The 11,044-nt window shown below is 40.9% G+C and overlaps 1 pseudogene; it reads left to right on the plus strand.

The window, feature by feature from the left end:
- Window positions 1-780: 780 nt before the first annotated feature.
- Window positions 781-10,335, plus strand: LOC101604134 (annotated as a pseudogene).
- The last annotated feature ends 709 nt before the right edge of the window (window positions 10,336-11,044 follow it).

The following is an 11,044-nucleotide window of genomic DNA, read 5'->3' on the forward strand; positions in this document are numbered from 1 at the left end:
ATGAGACAAAACTGATATTTCCCAGAAAAAGCAGTTCTTCAGGTAGCCTTTTATGTGGTTTAGGCCAAAATGATATAACCTAGCCAACTCTAGTTGCCAGAAATCAAGTTTTACTTTAATACAAACACATTGCCCCTAACCATATTCTGTTTCCTGCTAGTCAAAAAAAAAAAAAAAAAAAAAAAGCCTCAAAAGTTAAAAATACATATGGAGAGAGAAGCCTTTTCTACAATGCTGGTATCTACCCACTTGTACTTAAAATGGTGTGGTGGTTTAATTTAGGTGTCCCCCATAAACTTAGGTCTTCGGAATGATAGGTTTCCAGCTGATGGAGATTTAGGAATTAATGCCTCTTGGAGGTAGTATATTGTTGGGGGGGGGGGGCTTATGGGTATGATAGCCAGTGTCCTCTTGCCAGTATTTTACACTCTCCTGTTGCTATTGTCTACCTTATGTTGGCCAGGGGGTGATATCTACCCTCTGCTCATGCTATAATTTTCCCCTGTCATTATGGAGCTCCCCCTTGAGTCTGTAAACCAAAATAATCCCTTTTATCCCAAAAGCTGCTTTTAGTCAGGTGATTTCTGCCAGCACTGTGACTTGACTGTAAGAGTAATGTTGGGTCAGAGTAGTGCTGCCATTTGCTGCTAGACACCTGACTGTGTGGCTTTGGCCTTTTGGAGCTGGTTTTCAAGAGCAATGTAGAAGGATTTGAAACCTTGCCCTAAAAGATGTCTTGCAGTTTTGTAAGTACTGCTCTATGGACTATTCTGGTCAAAGATGAAAGTCCTAAATGCATTAAGAATTAAGGACTGTGATGTTTGGCTTATGAGCGTGAGGAAGACCATTGTTAGGACTGGACTAAAAGTAGTTTCTGTGAGATGCTTGCTATTATGTCAACATCCTGAGAACATGTGCAGGGTTGCTTTGCGTAGAAATGGACTGATGTGAAGATCAGAGGGCTATGGCACTGAAAGAAATGAAATCTTTGAGTGAAACTTCTGCCCATTCAGCTGCAATTGAGAAATTACAACCACTGATATTTGGCCAGCTGAGCTGAAGCTGACAATAGAAAGAATGCAGTCTTTTAAAGGGGCCTGAAAGCTGAAGGAGTGCTCTGTTCTCCAAAATCTACTTTATTCCTCCCTGGATTAACAAACTGGTATCCCACCTGGTATTATAGAGTACAAGAAATGCAAGAAAAAGAAGGTCATTGTATTGGTAGCACGATCTTCTGGTTTGGAAATGGCCATAGGCAATGTGAAGCAAATTTGCTAGATGCCTGCATGGAGACCCAACGGAGCCATGAGGATGGACTGTGCATTACAGTGGAGACCCAGTGGAGATGATGGGACCACGAGATGGCTGCTAAGGAGAGCTGCCAGCCCCAGATGAAGATTTCCAGGACTGTGAATAGCCTAGCTGGAGGGGCAGAACTGGAACTCCAAAGACTTCTCAGTGGTTAGAATTATTGGACTTGGAGATTTGTTACTGACTAGTGTTCTTGGACTTGGAGCTACAGAGTTTGCCTTGTTTAAATCTTGTATTGGCTAAATATTTCTTTGCTATGCCCAATGCCATCTTTTGTAGGATGAATGTTTATTCTATGCTATTATGGGTTTTTTGGGGGGGGGCTATTTTTGGTATTATGGCTCAGTTAAAAGACCTTGGATTATGGCATGTTTAAAAATCATTGGGATTGATGAAAATTATGGGGACTTTTAAAGTTGGATGAATGCAGTGTATTTTATATCATGCATAGGTATCAGTTTATGGGGGCTAAAAGCAGAATGTGGTGGTTTGATTCAGGTATTCTCCATAAACTTAGGTGTTCTGTATTCTAGGTTCCCAGCTGATGGAGATTTGGGTATTAACACCTCCAGAAGCCAGTGTATTGTTGGGGGTGTACTTATGGATATGGCCAGTGTCTCCTTGGCAGTGTGGGCATACTCTCCTGTTGCTATTGTCCACCTGATGTTGGCTAGAGAATGATTTACACCCTATGCTCAGGCCATTTCTTCCCCCTTGTCATCATGGAGCTCGCCCTTGAGTCTGTAAACCAAAATAAACACTTTTTTCCCCCAAAGCTGCTCTAGGTCATATGACTTCTGCCAGCAATGTTGACCTGACTTCAATGAAGGGCATGTTTTATTCTTCTCAGTATTTCAACATCTTATGCTGATTGTTTGTGTATCATGAAAGGATACTCACTGCCTAAATATTTATGACTCATTGGCAGGTGCTTAGTGTGGGCTCATGTAGTTCTATAAGCTGATATGAAATACTACATTTCTGTAGTCTTGGACAGGTGTGATGGGCTGTCACATCTTCCACACTACTAATTCTGTCCCTTGAAGTAGTCTGTAAATCTGTACAGTCTTATCTAATCATGAGATTTAGGCTTTTTTTTTTTTTTCCTTTTGAAGTCTTTGGGTTTAAAGCCCAAAGCTTTGTGTATGTTATGCAGGTTCTGTCACTGATGACATCCCCAAGTTATTTTCCTTATTATTTAAGAAGTTTAAAAAGTTAACTTTAAATAAGAGCCAATGAATTAGAAAAGAAAAATGTGACCACTGTGAACATGCACACACACACAGACACACATGTACATGCATACACATGGTCATGGAAGAGTTAAAATAAATCCAAGATCTGTAAAACCAACTCCAGAAACAAAATTGAAAACTACTTGTCTTGTATACTGAAACTAGATAGTGTAAGTGGAGTTTCTTCTGCATTAAGCACTTGGAGTGACTTTCACTTGTCAGCTAATTTGCTCATGCACCCTATGAGGTTTGTACCTCTATTGTCACCATTTTCCTGTTAAGGAAGTAGGCTTACCAAATACCCACCTACCAAATGTCAAGCTTGAGTATAAACCTAGGTGATAATGATTCCACTTTCGAAGCAGTTTTGAGGAGAGTCATACCTGCTCAATGATTACTAATCTCTTATGATAGGAGGAATAAGGCTAGCTAGGGAAAAAAAGCAAGTCTGAAGAAACAGCAGCAGGTGCTGGACATAAACCATCTCCATGAACTTGTGGAAAAGGATGTTTTGAATCCTAGGCAGAAGGCACACTTAGAAATCTGTTTATCATCTTGAGGCTGATAATCCCTTTGCTGCATAATGAAAACTGTTCTTGCTCACAGCAGACAAGTTTATAAAATTTGAATATATCACTCTAGCCTTTAAATTCTTCCTGAAAATAAATGACTAGAAAGTTTAGAATGGAAAGGATAGGCAGAATTAAAAGGTTCCATACCAGTGTTGAGGACAAATAAATGTGTCTTTAACTATATCATGACTCTAAAGTTCCAAACTCAGTCATTCCACCCACAGGTAAAAGAGTACAGGAAGGGCTGGAGAGATGGCTTAGCGGTTAAGCGCTTGCCTGTGAAGCCTGAGGACCCCGGTTCAAGGCTCGATTCCCCAGGACCCATGTTAGCCAGATGCACAAGGGGGCGCACGCGTCTGGAGTTCATTTGCAGTGGCTAGAGGCCCTGGCGTGCCCATTCTCTCTCTCTCTGTCTATTTGCCTCCCTCTCTCTCTCTCTCTCTCTCTTTCTCTCTCTCTCTCAAATAAATAAATAAAAATGAACAAAAGAATTAAAAAAAAGAGTACAGGAATTCCATATACCATCCAGCTAAGGGCCTCAGCATTACATTATTTGTCTTTAATTCTTTAATTTTTTTTTTTTTTTTTTGTGCACAGATAAATGGATGCAGTGAGGATTTTGCTTAAATTTTCAGGTAAGCACAGATAAGAGGACACAGAAAAAAATGTAGCCACTCCTTCCTATCATATTTGCAATGAAGGGGCTGGCATGAATTGATAAATGTCCTGTCCACTTCCTACAGTATAATTATCATAGTCCATGAATAAAAATGAAAAATATTATTGTTCTGATAAGCTTTTATTAGTTATCCAGCAAACACAGCTATACACAACTTATTGGGTACATCAAATAACTTTATTAACTGGTTCCCCTTGTAGGTCTTCCTGAACAGCATCTTTCCTCCTTTCGTTATTAAACACTATAGAATTCATTGTGATTTGGGTACCGATCATGAAATCTTCCTATATTGGTAAAACCTGTAAGTTCAAATCAAACTAAAGGATTAGAAGAATCCAAGTTAGGCCAGAATATGCCTGTGACCCAGGATTTAAGACATCTCTAAAGAGAAACAGGTTGGTCATGTCACACATCCATGATAGAGAAGAAACTAGAAGCCTGATCCCAAGAATATGCACTTGATGCTCCCCTTGGTTGCTTGCCCAACCTCTACTGATGCTTAATATTCCATCACATAATTTTTTTAAGATCATATACTTTTCTTTTGCTTTCGTGAAAACTCCTGACAATTGTAGAACAAAAAGCCTGACCCACTAGCAGGGCTCTATCCCAGAAGCAAAACGTGTTTCTTTTTTCTTTTTCTTTTTTTTTTTTTTTTTTTTTGAGGCAGGGTCTCACTCTAGCTCACTATGCAGTCTGAGAGTGGCCTTAAAGTCATGGCAATTCTTCAACCTCTGCCTCCCAAGTGCTAGGATTAAAGGCATGTGCCACCACACCCAGCTTCAAAAACTGTTTTTATTTTTATAATTTTGTGTGAGAGAGAAATTACGTGTCAGGGCCTCTAGCTACCGCAACCAAACTCCAGATGCATAAGTCACCCGGTACACATGCTTGCATATATATCACCTTGTGCATATGGCTTCCATGGAATCTGGGGAGTTAAGCATGGGTCCTTTGCCTTTGCAGGCAAGTGCCTTATCTTCTAAGCCACCTCTCTAGACCTCTTCTACTAAATTTCCAGCATAAAAGCAAATGCTTTCCTTCACAATTTATACCTAAATAATTAGCATGCCTATTTTGTTTTAAAGCTGGAACATGCATCAGATTTAACTAGAAAATCAAGAAAACAACAGGTGGGGAGGGGCAGACCAAGTTGTTCTTGAAAGATTATAAATATTGAGTGAAAATTCTCTTCAGGTGAACACCTCACTTCAGAAATAGCCATCTAAATAAATGAAGTTGTACTCTACTCTGGCTGGTATGATACTGATATATTCAAGTGATGAGTATGAGTACCATAGTCCAGAAAATCTCTGGGATGGAGCTCTCACTTATTTGTTATAATGCTCCTAAGTATCTTTGTTAGGAACTTGAGACTTGACTCAGGATGGAGCCCAGTGTCACTGGTCTGTGGACTGAATAAATGTTTCTTTCCCTTGGTGTCTCATCTTACCTATAGCTTCCAGGTCCATCTCTGTATTTTCTGAACTTCTTTTCATCAATTATCATCTTTATATTTAGTCAGCTAAGCCTCTACCTCAATTTTATTTTATTTTTTTCTTTTCTTTTAAATTGGATTGCAATGGTTTTTTTTTAATTTTTTGGTTCATTTTTATTTATTTATTTGAGAGTGACACAGAGAGAGAAAGAGGCAGATAGATAAAGAGAATGGGTGCACCAGGGCTTCCAGCCACTGCAAACGAACTCCAGACACCATCTCTCCAGCCCTCTCTACCTCAATTTTAAACAACAGAATAATTGTCATTAAAAAAACAATCTTCCAGGCTGGAGAGATGGCTTAGGACTTAAGCGCTTGCCCATAAAGCCTAAGGACCCTGGTTCGAGGCTGGATTCCTCAGGAACCAGGTTAGCCAGATGCACAAGGAAGCACACCCGTCTGAATCTGGAGTTCGTTTGCAGTGGCTGGAGGCCCTGGCACACCCATTTTTTCTCTATATCTGCCTCTTTCTCTCTCTGTCTGTTGCTCTCAAATAAACAATTAAAAATAAACAAAACAATTTTTAAAAATCTTCCATCCCCCTCCTTCAACCTACACACTGTCCCCTTTCATAGCCAACCTTCAAGAAAGTACCACCAGAATTTGAGTCCTCCTTCCCTCTGCTCTCACCACTATATAGGACAAGACCTCCAACAGAACTGAGTTATATTGTTTTATGCATATTTGAAAGCCTTGGTATCATTTGACCCAGATTTCTCAACAATTCTGAGAGAATTGTATTCCGAAGTCCCTCCCATTTTTTCTTGCAATATTTTATTCTTCCCAGTATTCCTTCCATGTTGATATTTCTTAAAGATTTTCCCTAGGTTTTCTGCTCCTGTGACTTTAATTTTCCTGGAATACAAAGATTTTCATAGCATAACACACAGACATTCTTGGCTCTGTAACTTCCTCTGTAGACGTCTCAGTTTCTAACCAAATGTCTTTACTTAGAAGCATCTGAAACATCTTTCAAAAACTTTCTTTGGCAGGTGTGATCTTTTCACTCCAGCCATTTATCCCTCCATGTTTAACTTTTAGCAAGTGTGAAGGGAATATCACCAGATACTACTAAAAAAGTGTATTATCCAGCTGGATAGATTGCTTAGTGGTAAGGCACTTGCCTGCAAAGCTAAAGGACCCATGACTCCCCAGGATCCATGTAAGCCAGATGCACAATGGGGCACATACATCTGAAGTTCATTTGCAGTGGCTAGAGGCCATGGTGAGCCCATTCTCTCTCTCTCCCTATTTCTGTCTCTCTCTCAAATAAATAAGTAAAAATAAAATATAATAAAAAACTTTAAAAATGTGTTATTAATGGCTCTCTATCTTCATGACATTGACTTGTTTATTAATAGCAATTCTATTTTGACCTACTTTTGTTTCATTCCTTTCCTCAGTTTCCTTCATAACGACATTTTCATCAAGCATGCCTCTTTCCTTCTTTTTTATTAGTTATGTATATAATGTGTAGACAGTCATGATGGTACCATCGTTAGCCTTCTCCCTGTCATCCCCCACAAGAGGATTGTGGGCATTGCATTGTGGGGGTGCCATCAGTTATGGGGGGAGGCAATGTCTTTGTGCATAATGACCCAACTTATGGCTCTAACAATCTTTCTGCCCTCTCTTCTGCAAATTTCCCTCAGCCATGTTGGGTTCATTACAGGTCTATTTCAGTGACTAGGTCTTGGAGTCTCTGTGTCTCTGGATATCTGGTTTGGTCGGAGTTGAGTGTTCTCTGTGTCTATCTCCTTCACCATTGTACTGATACCAAGTTCATTGAAAAAGCAGCTCTTGCTCATTACTGCACTAACTCTGTGGCTTCAGCTGGTACCCTGGTGGGATGTGATGGGCTGTTTCTCTCCTCAGGTTTTGCATCCATCTGTAAAAGAGAAGCAAATTCTCCAGTGGAGAGTGAGATCAATGCAAGATACATGGACCAGAAGAATCTGCCTCTTTCTTTTTTACCATTCTCTTTTTGATTTTTTTTATTGACAACATCAATAATTATAGACAATAAACCATGGTACTTTCCTCCTACACCCACTTTGCATTTGGATCTCCACTCTTCATCCTAACCCTTTCTCTCTTTACCAGTCTCTCTTTTGTTTTGATGTCATTATATTTTCCTCCTATTGTGATGGTCCTGTGTAGACACTGAGTGGCTAAGGATAGCCAAGCCATTTTGTGTCTGGAAGAGTGCATTGTAAGAAGTCCTACCCTTCTTTTGGCTCTTACATTCTTTCTTCCACATCTTCCTCAAGGGATCCTGAGCCTTGGAAGTATGATAGATATATTTGTGTTGAGCACTCCTCTGTCACTTCATATCAGCATTGAAAAGAGAAGCTTCTCTAACCTGAAGTGAGAATAGCATTAATACATAGGTATGAATGTTAAGAGAAGTGCTCAATTGACATTTCGGTGAGCGTACTGTATACATTTAGCCAGAAATGAGCAGACATTGCATCCCTAGGTCTCATGACATCTGGCATCGTACATTTTCAGCATCAAGCATACATTCCCAACCAATGGAGTGGGCCTCCAGTCCAATTAGAGAGTCGTTGGTTTCCCCCATAGAAGACATGCAACAATTGCACCCCTTGGCTCAGTTGGTCAGGTTGACCAAATTTAAGGCTTGTAGTGTTCACTGCTATTTTTCTCCACTGGTGATTTTTCTCTCTCCCATGGAACTGCATGCAGCATAGCTTTTTCCAGATTTCTGTCAGTTGTTTCACACAGAATAGGTTTTCAGCACATCTCAAGTAGGATTTCTCAGTGGCCTTGCAGCAAAAGTATGTGGAGTCATAGCATTATATTCTTACCATATATTCCTGGTGGTAAACCCAGGGCCTCAGCAGTGGTCTGTAATGTTTTTGGGGCATCACATACCTCCCTGGCCTCACTGAATGGTATCCTATCCCTGGCACTGAAAAATTTCTGGTAACAATCTATAGCGCCTGTATGTGCCATTGTCCAAAAAAGTAGGTTTCCACATGACTTATTCATACCACTGGAACCTCATGAAATTACAAAGGTTTTGTACAGCAAAGGACACTGTGAATAGAGTAAAGAGGCAACCTACAGAAATAGAGAAAAATCTTTGATAGCTATACGTCTGACAGAAGACTAATATACATGATATAAAAAGAACTCAAAAAACTAAACAACAAGAAATAAAACAACCCAAATAAAAAATGAACTATGAAACTAGAGTTCTCAAAAGAAAAAAAAAAACAAACAGATGGCTTTGCTATGCTAATTTTGTATAACATAGACTTCAAACAAAAAGTAATCAAAAAAGACAAAGAAGACTAATTCTTACTTATCATGGGAATGATACAAAAGAAGATATCACAATCATCAATTTTTGTGCACTAAACATGGGTGCACCACAATTTATTAAACAAACTCAACATGACAATATAACAGAAATAAACACTAACATCATCATAGTCAGGGACTTCAATAGTCCACTATCAGCAATATATAGATCATCTAAACAGAAAATCAACAGGGAAGTAAGAGAGCTCAACAACACTATTGATCAACTAGGCCTAATGGACATCCACAGAACATTCCACTTCAAATCTACAGAATACACGTTCTTCTCAGTAGCCTATGGAACCTTCTCTAAATAGAGATTATATACTGGAGGCTGGAGAGATGGCTTAGCCCTTAAGTGCTTGCCTGTGAAGCCTAAGGACCCTGGTACAAGGCTCCATTCCCCAGGACCCACATTAGCCAGATGCATAAGGGAGAGCACGTGTCTGGAGTTCATTTGCATTGGCTGGAGGCCCTGGCATACCCATTCTTATTCTCTCTCTTTCTCTCTTTCTGTCACTCTCAAATAAATAAATAAAAGTGACCAAAAAGTTACAAAAAAAAAAAAAAATGATCATATACTGGCACATAAAGCTTGCCTCCATACATTTAGGAAACTTGACATATTTTCCTGCATGACATCAGATGATAATGCTGTAATGCTTGAAGTTAACAATGAGATGTGTCTGGAACACCATCAGCTCCTGGAGAATGAGCAACACACTCTTAAACAATAAACGGGTAGTCAATGAATTAAAAAATAAAATTGTAAAATTTCTAGAATTGAATGACAATGAGAAAATATCATATCAAAACTTATGGGACCCAAGGAAGGGAGTCCTTAGGGAAAATACATAACACTCAATACCTTCCTAACAAAGACAGAGACATCCCAAATGAACAACCTAACCATCCACCTAAAGGTATTGGAAAAACAAGAAGAATTCAACCCCAAAAGCCCCAGACAGAAATAATCAAGGTCTCCGGCACGTCCGTGCACGGGACTGAGGGCCGTGGTGGCTGCCGCCAGCATGGGGTTGAGCGACCGGCCTGCGGGCTCCGGCTACTTGTCGTCTCCTCCTCGTCTCCTCCGCCCGCCTCCCCCAGCGGGGCCGGCGCCAGGCTGTTACGGCTGCCTGCTGGACCGAGGCGCTGCGGGCCGCCGTGGCCGTCCCCACCGACACACTGTACCGTGGCTCTGGATGCTGTGTACCGCGCCAAGCCACTGGCCGTGTGCCCGGGCCACGTGGCCGAAGTCTACAGGTACTGCCAGGTGACAGTACCCAAGGAACTCCTGGAGGACCTGTTACCAGGACCTGTGACCTTGGTGATGGAACGCTCCCACGAGCTCAACAAAGACCTGAACCCCTTCGCTCTACTTGTTGGCATCCGGATTCCTGACCATGCTTTCATGCAGGACTTGGTCCAGATGTTTGGGGGAACTCTGGCTCTCACCAGTGCCAACCTCAGCTCCCAGGCCAATTCTCTGAATGTTGAGGAGTTCCAAGACTTTGGCCTCATTTGTCCCTGGTCATTGATGGGGGACCCATTGGGGATAGCCAGAGTCCCAAGGGTCACCTTGGCTCTACTGTGGTTGACTTATCTGCGCCTGGAAAGTTTGGCATTATTCGTCCAGGATGTGCCCAGGAAAACACTACAGCCATCCTCCAACAGAAGTACAGGCTGCTCCCTTCACAGAGGCTCTGCTCATGAAACGGGAAGAGGGGCAGCCTAAGGACAATGCTGGATACTATGTGTCTGCCCACTGCTGGTTGGCAAGGCCTCATTGCAGATGTCGTTTACAGCCACATCAGTAGCCTGATATTTTGGGGCAACGTGCTCTGGACCATAAATTGCTGGCTTAGCCTTGCACCTGGTGGGGGAATATTATATTCATTCTGTACCTTCCTTTATCAACCAAAGTTGTCTTCCATGGTTCTGACCTGATAAGTTTTCTCCCGTCTCCCCCCTCCCCCCCCACCATCTTGAAATGCAAGGTGATTTAAGTCACAGGTTTAGAATCTAGTAAGAGCCTTTTTTCTGTTGGACAGTGGCCTTTAATGTTCCAAGCAGCTGGAAGTGCAAGTACATTTTAAAAGCCTTGGGATCAGGGAAAAAGTCTGGGAGCCATGGGCCAAATGCTTTCCTCTGAAGCAAAGGAGGGTCATTTGGGTCTAATGGCGGGGGGTTCCAAATCAAATAATATTAGAAAACTGTCTTTTTTAGTGATTATTTCTTATTTATGCATAAAATAAATTATATAGGAATATGTATAATAACTTTTAATTAATGTCACTGGAATGGGCAGGCTTTTTGTCTTCATTCATATGTATGTTGAGTGTTAAATGATTATTGTTGGGTATCTGAGCTTTGCTTTTCTGTATTAAAAAATGTTGCTACTGAATATGCTTGTCAATGGTTT

This window comes from Jaculus jaculus, chromosome 4 (assembly GCF_020740685.1).
Source record: "Jaculus jaculus isolate mJacJac1 chromosome 4, mJacJac1.mat.Y.cur, whole genome shotgun sequence".
NCBI lineage: Eukaryota > Metazoa > Chordata > Mammalia > Rodentia > Dipodidae > Jaculus > Jaculus jaculus.